Source organism: Podarcis bocagei, assembly GCF_964188305.1.
Source record: "Podarcis bocagei genome assembly, chromosome: 1".
Classification (NCBI taxonomy): domain Eukaryota; kingdom Metazoa; phylum Chordata; class Lepidosauria; order Squamata; family Lacertidae; genus Podarcis; species Podarcis bocagei.
This window is the reverse complement of record NC_138125.1, coordinates 77170263-77185258: the sequence shown is the minus strand read 5'-3', so window position 1 is coordinate 77185258 and position 14996 is coordinate 77170263. Positions and strand designations below refer to the sequence as shown.

Here is a 14996-nt window from a genome sequence, read left to right as displayed (position 1 = left end):
GGGCATGCATTCCAAACCAGGAGGGAGCCCACAAAAGGAATGGTCTTTCTTGTATTGCTCCCTCCTTGTGACAGCAAAGAAGTGAGTAAGCATGGGAGCCAAAATGGGAGAGGGCAAAGGAGGAGACAGCATCAACCAAAGGGTACAGAGCTCCTCATACTTTTGAAGAAAAATAGGGCAGAGGGTGAAAATGACCTGTACCTCACCCACCCCCACCCACCCATAAAAACCAGATGGGCTAAGAAACTTCATGCTACCAGGAAACATTGGAAGCAGAGAGCTGTGCACAGGTGCAAATTCTTAGCTGGGTGAGGCTGGGGAGTGAGGCAGAAGAAGGGGAGTAAGTGATATAACTAAAATCTAAGAGAAGAAGGAATCAGCCTCTAAGGACATGCACTGTCAGACGCACATCCTCCAAGCTCACTTCCTATCTCTGAAAGGGACTTCTAATTAAGCTGTGAGAGTGATGGTCCCCCCCACCAACAACTTAATGGATTGCAGGGCAGGAAGATTTAGCCATGCAGGGCATTAATCTTCAGTGACATGATACGTATCTTGCAAAGTAAAAGAGTATGTAGACAGCCTATATGCAGTTCTCTAAATAAGCTCTTCTCTCCCTTTGATTCACGACCCAGTTTGTTTGCTACAGCCCAATCTCAGTTAGTAAATGAATAGAAACAGTATGAAATTTCTGCAAACACTTAGCATAGAAGGTTGAAACACTGTGTTCTGGACACTATCATTTCAGGGTTGCAGAAAAGAAGCAGTGTTGATGGATCTATTCTAGTGCTCTCTCTGTGTGGAGTGGTGAGGCATGGAGGTTCAGACAGATTGCCATATGGCCAGGAATCATACCCTCTCTCTGGGAACATGCATACTGGACTGGGTCTAGAAGACCCTGTCAGCCGTAGGATTCATGCATTAAGGTTCAAGGACCCACTCAGGTGGAATTTACACACATGTAAAAAATGCTATGAAAATGTGTGTGTGTTTTTTTAAAAAAATGCTTCGAAAAATACATTGAATTCTGCATAGCTCCTTGCTGCCATCTAGCATCACATTTGTATATTGCACTTTACAACATGTTTAAAACGTTTTATTCACAGCTGTGTAGCTGAGTCCTCAGTGTAATTTGAGACAACATTTTTATTTGGGGAGCATTATGTGTAAAATACTTTTAATACTTCATAATAATAAGCAGAGATATAGGTGTTCCTGAGGATTAACCACATTTCGCTTGTATAGAACTTCCTTCTGCCTTCCTTTAAGAGGTGGTTCTGCTAACCCAAATTAGAAACTCATGCAAACAGTCCATTTGAGTGAGCAATGGAATAACTCAGGTGAACGGGCAATGACAGCATGTGTTCCCTGTATTAGAAAAATCAAAAGATAATTTTTCTAATCATAGAAACAGTCGGTTCACCATGATCTTCCACTTTGGATGTTAATTGACCATAACATTGGTTAACCCTTTCCCATGTCGGCTATTTTTCCTAATCAATACCTCCACCCCTCCCCATTGCTTACCCACTGAAATATATGGACTCAGTTTCCTCCATCGCATGGCATGGCAGTTGGATACGGGAGATTATCATAGCTTGAGGGGAAAGGATTGAGTAGTCCTTTCCCCTGCAGCTCCAATCAGATTTGCAGCTGCCCACGGCCATAGTTAAATAAACAAAACAAAGCAAAACAAACAACAACAAACAGCTGAAAGACTGTGCAGTAGGTTAGGACTTATGCCACAGTTAGCATTTGATTGCAAACTGTTACCCATATGACTGGCTCTTTAGTTGGAACCTTTGTCAAGGTTTAAATTCCCTCAAGGACCGCATAACAGTGGTGTGTGTAGCAAACATTGGTACAACCACACACACGAACCACCCCCTACTGTCTGCGCAAGCAAGCAAGGTATATTATTACAGTTCCAGGACACATCCCGATTAGGTAAAAGCACAAAAGGATGAGGGCCAGTGAGGGTTGTGGCCTGGGAGGGTCGGGCCAGCACAGAGTCTTGAGGGCTGGATAGAGAAGCTAGGTTGTGGGGGGGGGGGCACATTTGCCTGCCGGGCCTGAGGTTCTCCACTCCTCCTATAGGGAAAAGCCATTTCAAGGGCAGCAAGCAGACACTGTGTACCCCAGCGGGGCACACACAATGTTTGTATGCGTTCAGAAAATGGCTACAGAAAAAACTATGGTTAGGGCAAGGTTCCCACACCCCTCAGCCCTGAATACTTCCCTAAGGCACCATCTGCACAATACATTTAAGGCAGGAGTACCACACCACTTTGGACAGTATTGGCTTCTACGAACAGTACTTTGTTAAGAGTGATGACAGTACTTTGTTAAGAGTGATCACACAGCTACAATTCTCAGAGTGGCTTAACAGTCAATTTTTGTTTCCAGAGAATTCTGGAAATTGTAGCTCTCTGAGAGGAATAGGGGTCTCCTAGTGACCATCAGCACTCTTAGCAAAACTACAATTCACAGAATTCTTTGTTGGAAGCGATGACTATTTAACGCCGTATGACACCGCTTTAAAGTTATCGTGCAGATGGGGCCTGAATTATGAGCAGCTGTCCTTAACAGAAGCATCTGTTAGGGTTTTGTTAGTGCATTGGAATAATGTGTGGTTCCACCCCCCTCCCATTCATAAGATTGTTTTAATGGAGTTTCCTCTGCAGTGACATCCACACTGCTTACTCGTTTAGATTTTAGAAAGGAGGGCAAGACCTCGGGAAAGCTTTTTAATGAGCAATTCATTGCCAGAGTAGAGTTCAGTTTTAAAAAAAGAAAGTTATTTAAGGACAACTGATCTTCATAGTGTTGATATGATTGCTTCTATTATTCACTGCTTTAAATTTTTGTAAGAAATATAAAAATACATAAACATATATACCAAAACATTTTTTTAAAAAACCCATACCATATTTAATTCAGGAAAGTGTGAATGATGGAAGTAAAAAACAACAAAAAAGTAGGAAAGGGTGGAAGTATATTGCAAATCTTCCAGAATCCCCCCAAATAGGCATAAAAAGGTAAAGGGTAAAGGGACCCCTGACCTTAGGTCCAGTCGTGACCGACTCTGGGGTTGCGCGCTCATCTCGCTCTATAGGCCGAGGGAGCCGGTGTTTGTCCACAGACAGCTTCCAGGTCATGTGGCCAGCATGACTAAGCCGCTTCTGGCGAACCAGAGCAGCACATGGAAACGCCGTTTACCTTCCCGCTGGAGCGGTACCTATTTATCTACTTGCACTTTGACGTGCTTTCGAACTGCTAGGTTGGCAGGAGCAGGGACTGAACAATGGGAGCTCACCCCGTTGCGGGGATTCGAACCACCGACCTTCTGATCAGCAAGTCCTAGGCTCTGTGGTTTAACCCACAGCGCCACCCACATACAACTACCCTATTTTGCTGTTATTCCAGAGAATACTGACAGTCATTGTAAAGTAACCATCTTTTTTTTCTGATGTGTCTCTGAGTTCCTTGAGGTTCAGAAAATTTATTTGAGATGAGGGCCGTCGCTAGGGGGTGGAGAGGTGGGCCCCCACCAGGCTGCAGGGGGCGGGGCGGGATACGCAATATCGGCTAAAAATATGTCCATAAATATGTCTGTAAATAAAAATATTGATTATTGCCTCATAAGAAAAGGTTTTAAATAGAGGGTGAATTGAATGGGTGGTGGTGGTGGGGCGGTTGGAGGAGAGGCGGAAGGAAGAGCTAACTTGTCTGTGGCTAAGGGGCGCAATCTGGACAGTTCTGCCGGGGTGCAATATCATCTAGCTATGGCTCTGTTTGAGATTTCCATTAAGTTCTTTTCAGGCTTTCTTCCATCACACAATTATAACTATATAATCGTAATCATGTGTGTGTGGGGGATGGGACTGTGCTCCCTGGCCCCACCCTCAGCATTGCATCCTTGCTGCCTCTCATGGTTCACATGTTCGGTGAGGGGGGGGGACATACGTATTGGGTGTGCGATTAGGTTTCTAAATCACACAGGGAGTCTCTGCATGTATGCTGTGTGTGGCCCTGCTCTCTCCCTCATGCAGCTGTAATTGTGTGGATACCCAAATAGGGCTTCAGTGGTCCAGGGAACTGGAAAGTAGGACATGAGCTATGCACTATTGGAAGGAAGGAAGTGGGCAGGCCAGGGATATATCGAAGATGAGAGACTGTGGGCCAAAGAGTTATGAAACACAGTCTCTAGACCCTCACAGGAGAATCCTGCCATTTGTATGTTTGATAGTTAGTTCAGCATTGCGACCTCGTTAACCTGAAGGCGGCAACAATGCCAAATAGTTGTGTTTGCGTTTGAACTAGCCCATCAATTCTTTGGCTTCAGGATTCTAGTATTTTAATCATCTCTTTGACAGCTGCATAAGGGAAGGAGAGGATAGGGAAAGTATATATTATAGCCTATGAACAAATGTGCCAAAATACAAGAGGGCGGCCTTGTCAGAGAATAATTTACAGCAGCTGACGTTTGAAATATATTGAAGCAGAAGTTAAAATTCAAGCTGGGAACTCAGCCCAGATTTGGTCATGAAGGGAATGCCTCAAAAAGTGTCCGGGAAATGAAGGGAGGCCCAGCAGAGTGAAATCAAAGTTAGCAGACCTTCTTCCTCTAGCCCAGAGCACTGACCAAAGTAGAAGTAAACAGCGCTGAGAAGATTAGAACAGCCAGGGAAATAAATGGGGCACAGCATTGGACAACAAGGCCTTAACAAGACCACTGGGCATCAGCTGGCAAAGGCAAGGGTGGTATAATAGTGTTGGGAGTCTGGCTGTTGGAGTACTGTGAACGAGTCTGCCACTATAGTTTCTCCTGAAGTGTCACCTAATGAAAGTCAGGGATTTGGCAAAAGAAAGTTAATGTTTCTTTAATGGCTGTGGATGTTTCCTGAATGGGCAATCCACCTGCAGGGGGTCTAAGTCTGAGACTTGCACTTATGCAGATGTTTTTCAGTGGAGAGGGAGAGACATGAATTAGCTGAAACTGGAGTTGCAGCCATGGTACAAGTTGCTCTCTGGGGACCTGCTGCCTGCTGTAGAAGTGCCTGTTTGTCTCCACTTATGTTCTGCCATATATTTGTAAATAAAACAGACATTACAAAGGCACCTTAAGTCCGTGCTCTTTTATCCCCCTCCCTCCAACATCCTGTAGTGCTGCTTCTGGAACTTCTCATTGCTTGAGAAGAACGCAATGCTGGTGTTGGCAGTGGCATATTTTGTGTCCTTGAAGAGAAACTGTGGGCTTATAAGTGAGCCATCCTAAGATGGAGCAAATGACAGCTCCAGCTTAAAAGGCAGAAACTCATCCAAAGTCAGTAAAAAGCCTTCCTACCCAGGCCATGCATATTTATAATTTTCTTAAATCTTCACCTTTTTGGCCCCTTGTTGGAGAGCAATTGTCCCCATACTTGTGTCAGCCTTGAATATTTGCATATAGCTTACTGATCCCCTGGGTATGCTGGAACCTCCCTTTTGTTGGTGGACAGCCCCATTTGACCAGAATGGGTCCATCTGAATATAGAATTAGAGGGAATGATTCCTCATAGAAGGGAGTCCAGTCTTTTCCCACCATCAGCCACCTCATTTTATGAGAAACGGTTGAGGGAGTTGGGCATGTTTGGCCTGGATAAGAGGAAACTGAGAGGAGATATGATAGCCATCTTCAAATATCTCAAGGGCTATCTCACAAAAGATGGAGCAAACTTGTTTTCTCCTGCTCTGGAGGCTAGGACCTAAACCAGTGGCTTCATGTTACAAGAAAGGAGATTCCAATTCAACATCAGGAAGAACTTTCTGACGGTAAGAGCTGTTTGTCAGTGAAATGAACTCCTTGGACGGTGATGGACCCTCCTTCATTGGAAGTTTTAAAGCAGAGGTTGGATGGCCGTCTGTCATGGATGTTTTAGTTGTGATTCCTACATTGCAAGGGGTTGGACTAGATGATCCTTGGGTCCCTTCCAACTCTACAATTCTATGATCACTCAACAAACACTTTAAAGGGCAAAGACAGGATGATACATATGTGGCTAGTCACAACTGATGCAATACACATGCATCAATGTGTTAGCTAACTAGAAGTTGATACGAACTATTGGGGTAAATTAACATTTTCTTTGGGCAGCACATTCCACTGAAAATAATGGGATCCAGAGTTGCAACTAACTAAACTTATTTTGCGTGTTGCAAGTTGAATGGTGTTATATGGGGAAGGATTGTAGCTCAGGGGTAGAACAAATGCTTTGCATGCAGAAATGTCCCAGGGACCGGGAAACAGTTCTGCAGGCAACATTGAGCTAGATAGGCTTATGGAGTGTTTCCCAACCTTGGGTCTCCAGCTGTTTTTGAACTACAGTTCCTATCATCCCTAGCCACTGGTCCTGCTAGCTAGGGATGATGGGAGTTGTAGTCCAAAACAGCTGGAGATCCAAGGTTGGGAAACACTAGGCTAATGGACTGACTCTGCATGAAACAGCTGCCTAGGTTCTAATATATGAGATCGCCTTTATATATTGATGGGATGGATGAAATGCTGAATACTGTATTTTTCGTCCCATAGGATGCTCCGTCCCATAGGACGCACCTAGTTTTTTTGGGGGGGGGAATAAAGGAAATTCCCCCCTTTATTTCCCCCCCCCAAAGCAGGTCGGGGAAACCAAACCAGGTTGAGGAACAGCGGGATGGCGGTGCTGTGCCTCCCTGCTGTCCCCCGAGCTTGTGGGGCTGGCCAATGTCTGCCCGGCGCGAGGGGCGCCCTGCTTCAGGGTGCCCCGCCCTCTGGGCAGCAGGCTGCTATCTGCAGCATGGGGAGCCCTGCAGGGAACTCCTGCAGGGCTCCCCACGCTGCGGATGTATGCCCGGCGGGTGGCAGGCTGCTACCTGCAGCGTGGGGAGCTCTGCGGGGAACTCCTGCAGGGCTCCCCACACTGCGGATGTCTGTCCGGCGCGCGGGGTGCTCTGCTTCAGGGCGCCCCACCCACTGGGCAGCAGGCTGCTATCCGCAGCGTGGGAAGCCCTGCGGGGACCTCCCGCACGGCTGCCTAGGCTGCGGATGTGTTCCCGAAGTGCCAGGCGCTCTGCTTTCAGGGCGCCCGACGCTCTGGGAAGCAGGCTGCTATCCGCAGCCTAGACAGCCCTGCGGGAACTCCCGCAGGGCTGCCTAGGCTGTGGATGTCTTTCTGAAGCCTGGAGAGCGAGAGGGGTCGGTGCGCACCGACCCCTCTCGCTCTCCAAGCTTCAGCGAAAACCTGCATTCACCCCTTAGGACGCACCCAAATTTCCCCTTCATTTTTGGAGGGGAAAAAGTGCGTCCTATAGGGCGAAAAATACGGTAAGCTCAAAAATTGGAAAAGAACTCCTGTTAAAATCAAGCTCTTGTCTCGACTCTTCATTCTTTCTACCCCAAGATATATTACCATGAAAATAACACAGCAAGATTCATTTCTGGGATGCAGAGGCAAGGTGGACAAATTCCAGCTAACACCCGTTACCTGTGATTGACACTGGCCCATTACAGTGGACAACACAGTCAACTCCCAGAGTTTCCTACCCCATAGATCTTAAACAAACACTCCACTTTGGTAAATCTTCATTACAATTATGGAAACAACCCACAACCCAGAAGCACTAATGAGAAGCTCTCAAGATGGAATTTGAGCAATGTATCTTTGTATATCCTGACATTTGATATTGTAACCCTGAAATGTGAAGCAGTGTACGGGTAACCCCAATGTGGGCCGAAGAGTGAGTCATTGCACAAGGGGAGACAACATTGTTTATAAATCATTGCTTCTTTGAAGTAGAAAAAAATGAAGAAAGAATCCCCTAGACAGAATTATGATTAACCATCTAATTGTTCTGCTGGTATGCTTGCTTTAGGGCTTTCCTTTGCTCCATGCACATAAAGAATTTGTTTCTCAGCTTGCCATCCTTGCACCCAGATGATAGTCATTAAGAAAGGGGCCAACTGAGCAGTTGTGTATTTGTAATCCTAACACTCTCAGTCCTGTTTTCTTCATCTAATACTGGAGCAATGAGCTCCAGGAGTTGCTCTGATATATGTTCTTCAACTGTTCCACCTTACCAGCCCTGGCTGTGGATAAGAAAACACTATATGCTTGGGAGGAAGATTCTGTGGAGCTAGTGGTTCAGTTGTTGTTATCTTGGTACATGGACAACAGGCGCGCTGGGTTGCCCCCATGATGGAAGGGGCCAGCATCGCATGCAGGCCTCACATCACGCACACATGCTGCAAGATGTGCTGATGTGTCGCGTGCACACTGTGCGGCTTGAGCAAGTGACATGTGCATGTTGTGTGACATGCGCTAGTGACGTGAGCACGTCACATGGCGTATGCACACGGCATATGCATGTCGCTGCAGGATATTCAGGGAGCCCAACCCCCTCCTTGAATTTTTTGGGGGGCCAAGGCCCCTCGTCCATCCCCCCTCCCGATGCCCCTGATGGACAACATGATTTAGGGAGACGTAGTTGTGGTGACAGCACGGGTGGTGCTGTGGTCTAAACCACAGAGCCTAGGGCTTGCCAATCAGAAGGTTGGCGGTTTGAATCCCCGTGACAGGGTGAGCTCCTGTTGCTCCCAGATCTGGCCCCTGGGCCTTAGTTTGCCTACCCATACTCTAGTCCATTGTTTTGAAATATGCCCACACATCCCTCAGAACTGAAGAGCAGGGCATTATATAATTAAAACATAAATTTAAAAATACATATTGACTAAAGAGCACAGTGCAGCTGTAACAGTTTTTCCTTTCCTACTGTCCTTTGACTACCCTTTACTATTTTTGGCATTTGTGGGGACATTTAGGACATAGTGAATGTGATAAGCCTGTGGAGTTCATGGAGTGAAGCCATGGCTGGCCAGAGATGGGATCCATGTGTGCCCGACATCACCAATGTGGTGACAAGGGAGTGACTCCAACACCACCACACATGTTTTGCTTAAAGATCAAAGAGACAGTGCGTACACTGAAGAAAATAACCAGAATCTCAGGAGCAGAGTAAAAGAATCCAAAAAGCTTGGAGTAAAAGGAGAAACTATGGGCTAGGTAAAATCCAGCAAAACCAACAGATAGTTCAGGAAATCATTTTATGAAGGCGTCCTGAATTATTTATTACATAACATTAATTCTGCAGGGGAGCTAATAACACACGTTTTCCCTTTTTTATTATTCCAATAAGGATAATAATCTGCATTGCCTTCTTTCCTCAGTTCAGTTTAGTAGTAAGCAAACCCTTCTCAGCTTAATTAGGAATTGGCTCAACAATTGCAAGCTTTCTTTAGGAGCATTTTTTTGGGGGGGCAGGGGGGATTGTCTGTTTCCCCAAACTTCTCCCCTAGCTTGTAATGATGGTTCATGCATGTTAATGGTACCCTGTGTGCTGGGAAATAGAGTTCCCAGCATCATCAACCATGGTCATTTGGAAATTCACCCCTGATTTCCAAAGTGAAGATACTAAGGAACAATATAAGGGACAAAGCAACCACATAAAACATTTACCTGAAACTATAGAACAGAGAATTGGTCCAAAGAGAGAAGAGTATAGAACAGAGAATTGGTCTAAATAGAGAAGATCCTCTCTCTCTCTCTCTCTCTCTCTCTCTCTCTCTCTCTCTCTCTCTCTCTCTCACACACACACACACACACACACACACACAGCGCCATTGAGGCATATTCCCAGTTTTCACATGGGGAAGCATGAAGGCGCTAGACCTACCCCCATGAAATACTAAAAAGTACATTGGAGCCCATTTGTGCCACATGTAAATGTTGTTAATACACAACAGATGCAGTCCTTCAATTAAGACTACTTTAGACAGCAGATTTTAATATATCATTAGCGGGTAGTGTTGCCCATTATTTTTATTATTCTATTTTCACCACTGTGGGAGCAACACTGGGATATTTTGCCTCAGTCACCAAAGTGTCAAGGGCTGACTTTGACATGTGAAAGACTAGACAGAGCATGGAACAGAGACTCAATGCAGACTGTAGCCAATGTAGAATTTATACATCCATTATAGACCAACTTAAGCCTCGCACATGAAAATCCCTTTCATGTAGGAAGCAAGGATCACAGTATCTTGGACTGTCAATTGATTTATAGGTACAGGGGCAAAGGTGAATAAGCTGAGCAACATTTCATTCCCTTTCACAAATGCTTGCCCATTTCCCTCAAATGGCTAAATTTATTCTGAGGTCACAGTTATGGCTCGGCTCATCTGCAAAAGCAATGACAACAGACCTATACAATGCGTTCCAAATGGAATGTTAAGCCAGCCACACTGAAGCACTAACATCCTTCAGAATGGAATTTTGATCTCCTCAGATCTCCTCCAGACCCCAGTGAAGCAAATGTGATCCATGTTATTGATTTCTGTGGGTTGTGGAGCAGACCCAGAAAGTTATAGAGAGTTCAGAATGAAGCAAGACAAGCCTGCGCCAGTTCCTACTGTAACTGAATTATGCATTTCAAATGATATGAATGAAACCTCATTTTGGCTAATTTGTTTCACAAACATCTGCTTGCATTTACACATTTTTATGACATGATATCAGGCCGATTATGCATCTGCTGTATCTCTCCAGCATATGGTACGTGCTACAACAAATCGATCACAGTTATGTGATCAGAGTGTGCGGTAAACATCTTCACAGTACATATAATACTAGCATGGCTTTCCAGAACTCACTTTGCAGTTTAATCTCTAAAATATTCTTGGAAAGATTAACCAGTGGTTTTCTGAAATGCTTGTCACTTAAAGATCTTTGCCCTGCCTGGAAGTTACAACCTAAAATGTTGGCCTCCCCTGAAAAATAGAAACACACCTTTCTCACAATCTTTCAGGAAAGGTCTGAGGCCCAGTCACAGCACGAATAGCAGCGCTGTCATTTTTGTAAATAAATAGTTGTAGTAATCTTAGAGGGCGTGGGGCCTCTTTCTTTTCCTTGTCTGAGGCACTGGATTTCTTCAGTTTGACACTATACAGCAGTATTATCTGAGAAGTTTTAATTTGAGCAGAAAGACAAGACGCCATGTTCTTAGAAAGAATCTAGAAACAGTAACCTTTTATTCAGATGTTGCTTTGTTATTGGGCACATGGTGGCTGCCCGGTAAATAAAATAAATCTGCACAGTGTTTGTCCTGAATTCCTGCCTATCTCCCTTCAATCATACCTTGTTTTGTGTGATCTAACACTGCAGTCATTCTAAGTCAGATGACAGTAGGACAATGGAGATGGTGCTATCTTATAAATATAGCAGCAGCACCATGCATATTGATCCCCATCCAACATGGCACTGCTCAGTTAGACACAGGTGCCACCATTACAGATGTGGAAGCAGCATTGCCACCTTATCTGTCCCAATCCAATCTAGTGTCTTCTCTTCTCTTATGGAGAGGCACAGAGAAAAGGTAGAGTCCAAGCTGGATTTCCATGCCAACCAAGGATGAGTAAAGGGAATCCAAAACTTGCAAAGCTCCTGAAAAAAAATTAAATCTGCTCCAAATGAACATAACTTGCAATGGCTATTGCTGATCTGAGCTTCTCAGAGAAAGATGTAAAAACGGATTTGTGTTGTTGTTTAATGGGAGGTTAATCTCTTCATCTCCCCAATTATTTTCAGAAACAAAATGGAATAAGAGTAATAATTTCTGGGTGTAAGATTTCAGAGTTCTAAAGCTGGTGACATATTGTTGTTGGTTTTTTATAAGATATTTATTAAAATTTTCAAAGTATTACAAAATAAAAAGAAAAAAAGAAAAAAAAGACAAAATAAAAAAATGGTTAAAATCAACTCCACCTTTCCATTACTTATTTTTCATTAGCTTACTTCCGGGACCTCCTCACGCCTCCCTTTTTTGTATTCCAATTCGATTTGTTGGTTCAGCTGGTGACATATTGGATACAAGTTAGCACTGTGGATAATACACTAAAATGGAAAGTCACCTGCTGACCCCAAGTCTTTACAGGAGAAGCTTTGATATTGTGGAATGCACACCAACATTTTGACTGCTGAAAAAGAAAGAACCGTTCATGCACTACTGGCAGAAGAAGTTCTAGGGTAGGGTATTCCAACAGTGCCACTATATCACCCCTACCCCTACCATCTGTTCTCCCAAACTACCAGAGGATCTATATAATAGCAGGATCATAGGTTTTGGTCTTGAGCCAGAAGCACAGGAGATAACCAAATTGAATGAATTCAGTCTCCAAAGAAAACCATCTTGTGCACTTCAAGCAGAATGGATAGTCACTCAACACACCTCTTCATTTTGTATATGGCTTAGAGAACCCTGGTAGGGGCAAAGCTAAGCCCATGGCATCATCCAACTGAGCTCTAGTGATGCATGTCAGATTCAGGTGGCATCCCATAGTGGAACTACAGCAAATCTTATTTATTCATGAAAGACCCTGAAATGGAGGGATTCTACGTGCACTGGAGGCAATGAGCAGTAGCACCTTCTGCAGTGTCTTGGGCACATCTCTCCTATTGGTTGTGTCTGTCATGCTGAAGTGTCTCATGTTCCTCTCCTGAATGCCCCCGTGGTAAAAAACAAAAACAAAACTAAGGTAAAGAATTATAGCAAAAGGGGGAGCACCATAATGTAAACCACTGGCTGGATTCTTCCTTGATTAAGGAAATAGACACTGTAGAGGAGGAACTGGGAAGACATCTTGTCTTAAAAAATGGCACTATGTCTCCCCTTTTGATTAGATTATAGCAACAAAATGTCTGAGTCGATACAAAGTGATCACCTGCAGGCAAACCAAAACCATGCATTTTTCAGCTAAAGAGCTGATGACTGTGGGGAGAAGAGGACCCATTTATTTTCATTCTTTTGGCTAACCCAAGTTTCTTCTATTTCTCATTAAGCTTTTAAAAATAGAGCTAGCTTTCCTGAGGGAGAAACTGTGCCTTTTCTCATCACCCTTAGCTTTCTTTAAATAGCCACGTGCTGCTGGACAAGTGATGGGTAGCATTTTTGCTGTTGGTGGTAGATGGAAAGAGTTCAAATATTAAATGCTCCAGGGAGTATGGGAGGGTGAAGTACGGTACGTATGTGCTTAAGGTAAAAGGTAAAGGACCCCTGGACGGTTAAGTCCAGTCAAAGGTGACTATGGGGTTGCGGCGCTCATCCCGCTTTCAGGCCGAGGGATCCGGTGTTTGTCCACAGACAGGTTTCTGGGTTATGTGGCCAGCATGACTAAACCGCTTCTGGCGGGGAATCACTCTGGCACAATGGAACCCCGTGACAGAAACCAGCGCTCACAGAAACACTGTTTGCCTTCCTGCCACAGCAGTACCTTGGTACCTCGGGTTACAGATGCTTCAGGTTACAGACTCCACTAACCCAGAAATAGTAGCTCGGGTTAAGAACTTTGCTTCAGGATGAGAACAGAAATCGCGTGGCGGCGGTGCAGTGGCAGCGGGAGGCCCCATTAGCTAAAGTGGTACCTTAGGTTAAGAACAGTTTCAGGTTAAGAACAGACCTCCAGAATGAATTAAGTTCTTAACCCGAGATACCACTGTACCTATTTATCTACTTGCACTGGCATGCTTTCGAACTGCTAGGTTGGGAGGAGCTGGGACAGAGCAACGAGAGCTCACTCCATTGCAGGGATTTGAACAACCGACCTTCTGATTGGCAAGCCCAAGAGGCTCAGTGGTTTAGACCACAGCGCCACCCGTGTCCCTCTAATGTATGTGCTTAGGGCTTGATCCTTAGTTGGTCGCAAGGGTGGAAGACTTCTTCTTACCTTCAGTGAATTTGGACCAAGCTGTGGGTAGTGAACACAATCTAAGAATGCAGGGCTGGTGTCAGACTTCAGTTGGCTCTCAGCAGGGTGCCTAAACACACAGTTTCAGTGCACATATTCCATTCCCAAAACATCTGTGGTGTATTTTCTTCTCCCATTCAGAGGTGGCACATCTGCCTGCCCACCACTAGAATAGCTGTGTGCTGTGCAGAGCCCTGGAGGAGAGGGCAAGGGGTGGCAGCAAAGCGGGTGTGGGTCAAAGTGTGGGTGCTTCTGTTGCCCAACCCAACTGACTGCTGGCACCAGATCTGTATTAATGTAATTGGCAGCAAAGACAGGGAAATAGGCAGTAGATGGAGAGCTGTCTAGAGGTATTAATCAGTGCTCTCTCCTCCCAAAAGAGAATATAGACATATGAGGGCAGTTGAACATGCATTTTTTTCATTCCTGAAACTGGATGCAACCAGCCCAAGATAAGAGAGCAAGATATGCTATTCCCGCCCATTTAAATTGGCCCTGCCATGGAAGAAAAGCCTTAATTTACAGCCTTAGCTTAAGAGATCAAAGCTGCAAATCTTTCATCTTCTCTTGCCCTGGGAATCACTTGTAGCAGATTCATGAGTGAAGCAGATTCACCTTTATTTATGTGCAAAGCCCAGTGGCCAGTTGGCTTCCAGGCGGAAAAGTGTGCATGCAATATATCCCAAATTCAGAATTTTCCCTCTGCTACAATGTCTTTGAAAGTCAAGCTCATGATATGTTGGTCAGATGAGTTCAAAGGTCAAGGCTACCTAAGCCCAAAGAGAGGTCTTGGAGGCCCAGTTCACAGTGGTCATATCGAAATGAGATTAAAGTCTCAGCCTTTTGAAAATTCCGTACTGATGGTATGCATTAAAAAACAAAACAAAACTGAGTGGCTAGGATAATCTGTGGGAAAGTCCTGAGTATGGATCAGTGAATACTGCTGCAAGTTGTGTGGTATTCTACAACAAGAAATAATAAGTATAATGGAAGGACAAGAGCAAGAGATCAACTTTTCAGATATAAAGTATGGTAACATTGTGCAGCAGAGGGCAACCCTTTAAAACATGGGGCAACCAGCAACACTATTTTAATGTACAGGGTACTAACATAGTAATCAAGGGGATTATGAAGGACAAATGAAACTGCCTTCTATGGAGTTGGACCTTTGTTCTGTCTAGCC

At 44.7% G+C, this 14996-nt stretch overlaps 2 long non-coding RNA genes across 3 annotated transcripts in view; both read left to right on the top strand.

Annotated features, from left to right (window-relative positions):
- Positions 1-14996, top strand: part of LOC308593479 — a 204263-nt gene that overhangs the window by 60291 nt on the left and 128976 nt on the right. The gene's annotated exons all lie outside the window — the stretch shown is intronic.
- The window catches only part of LOC308593470, a 41647-nt gene that overhangs the window by 20572 nt on the left and 6079 nt on the right, over positions 1-14996 (top strand). The window lies entirely within an intron of this gene.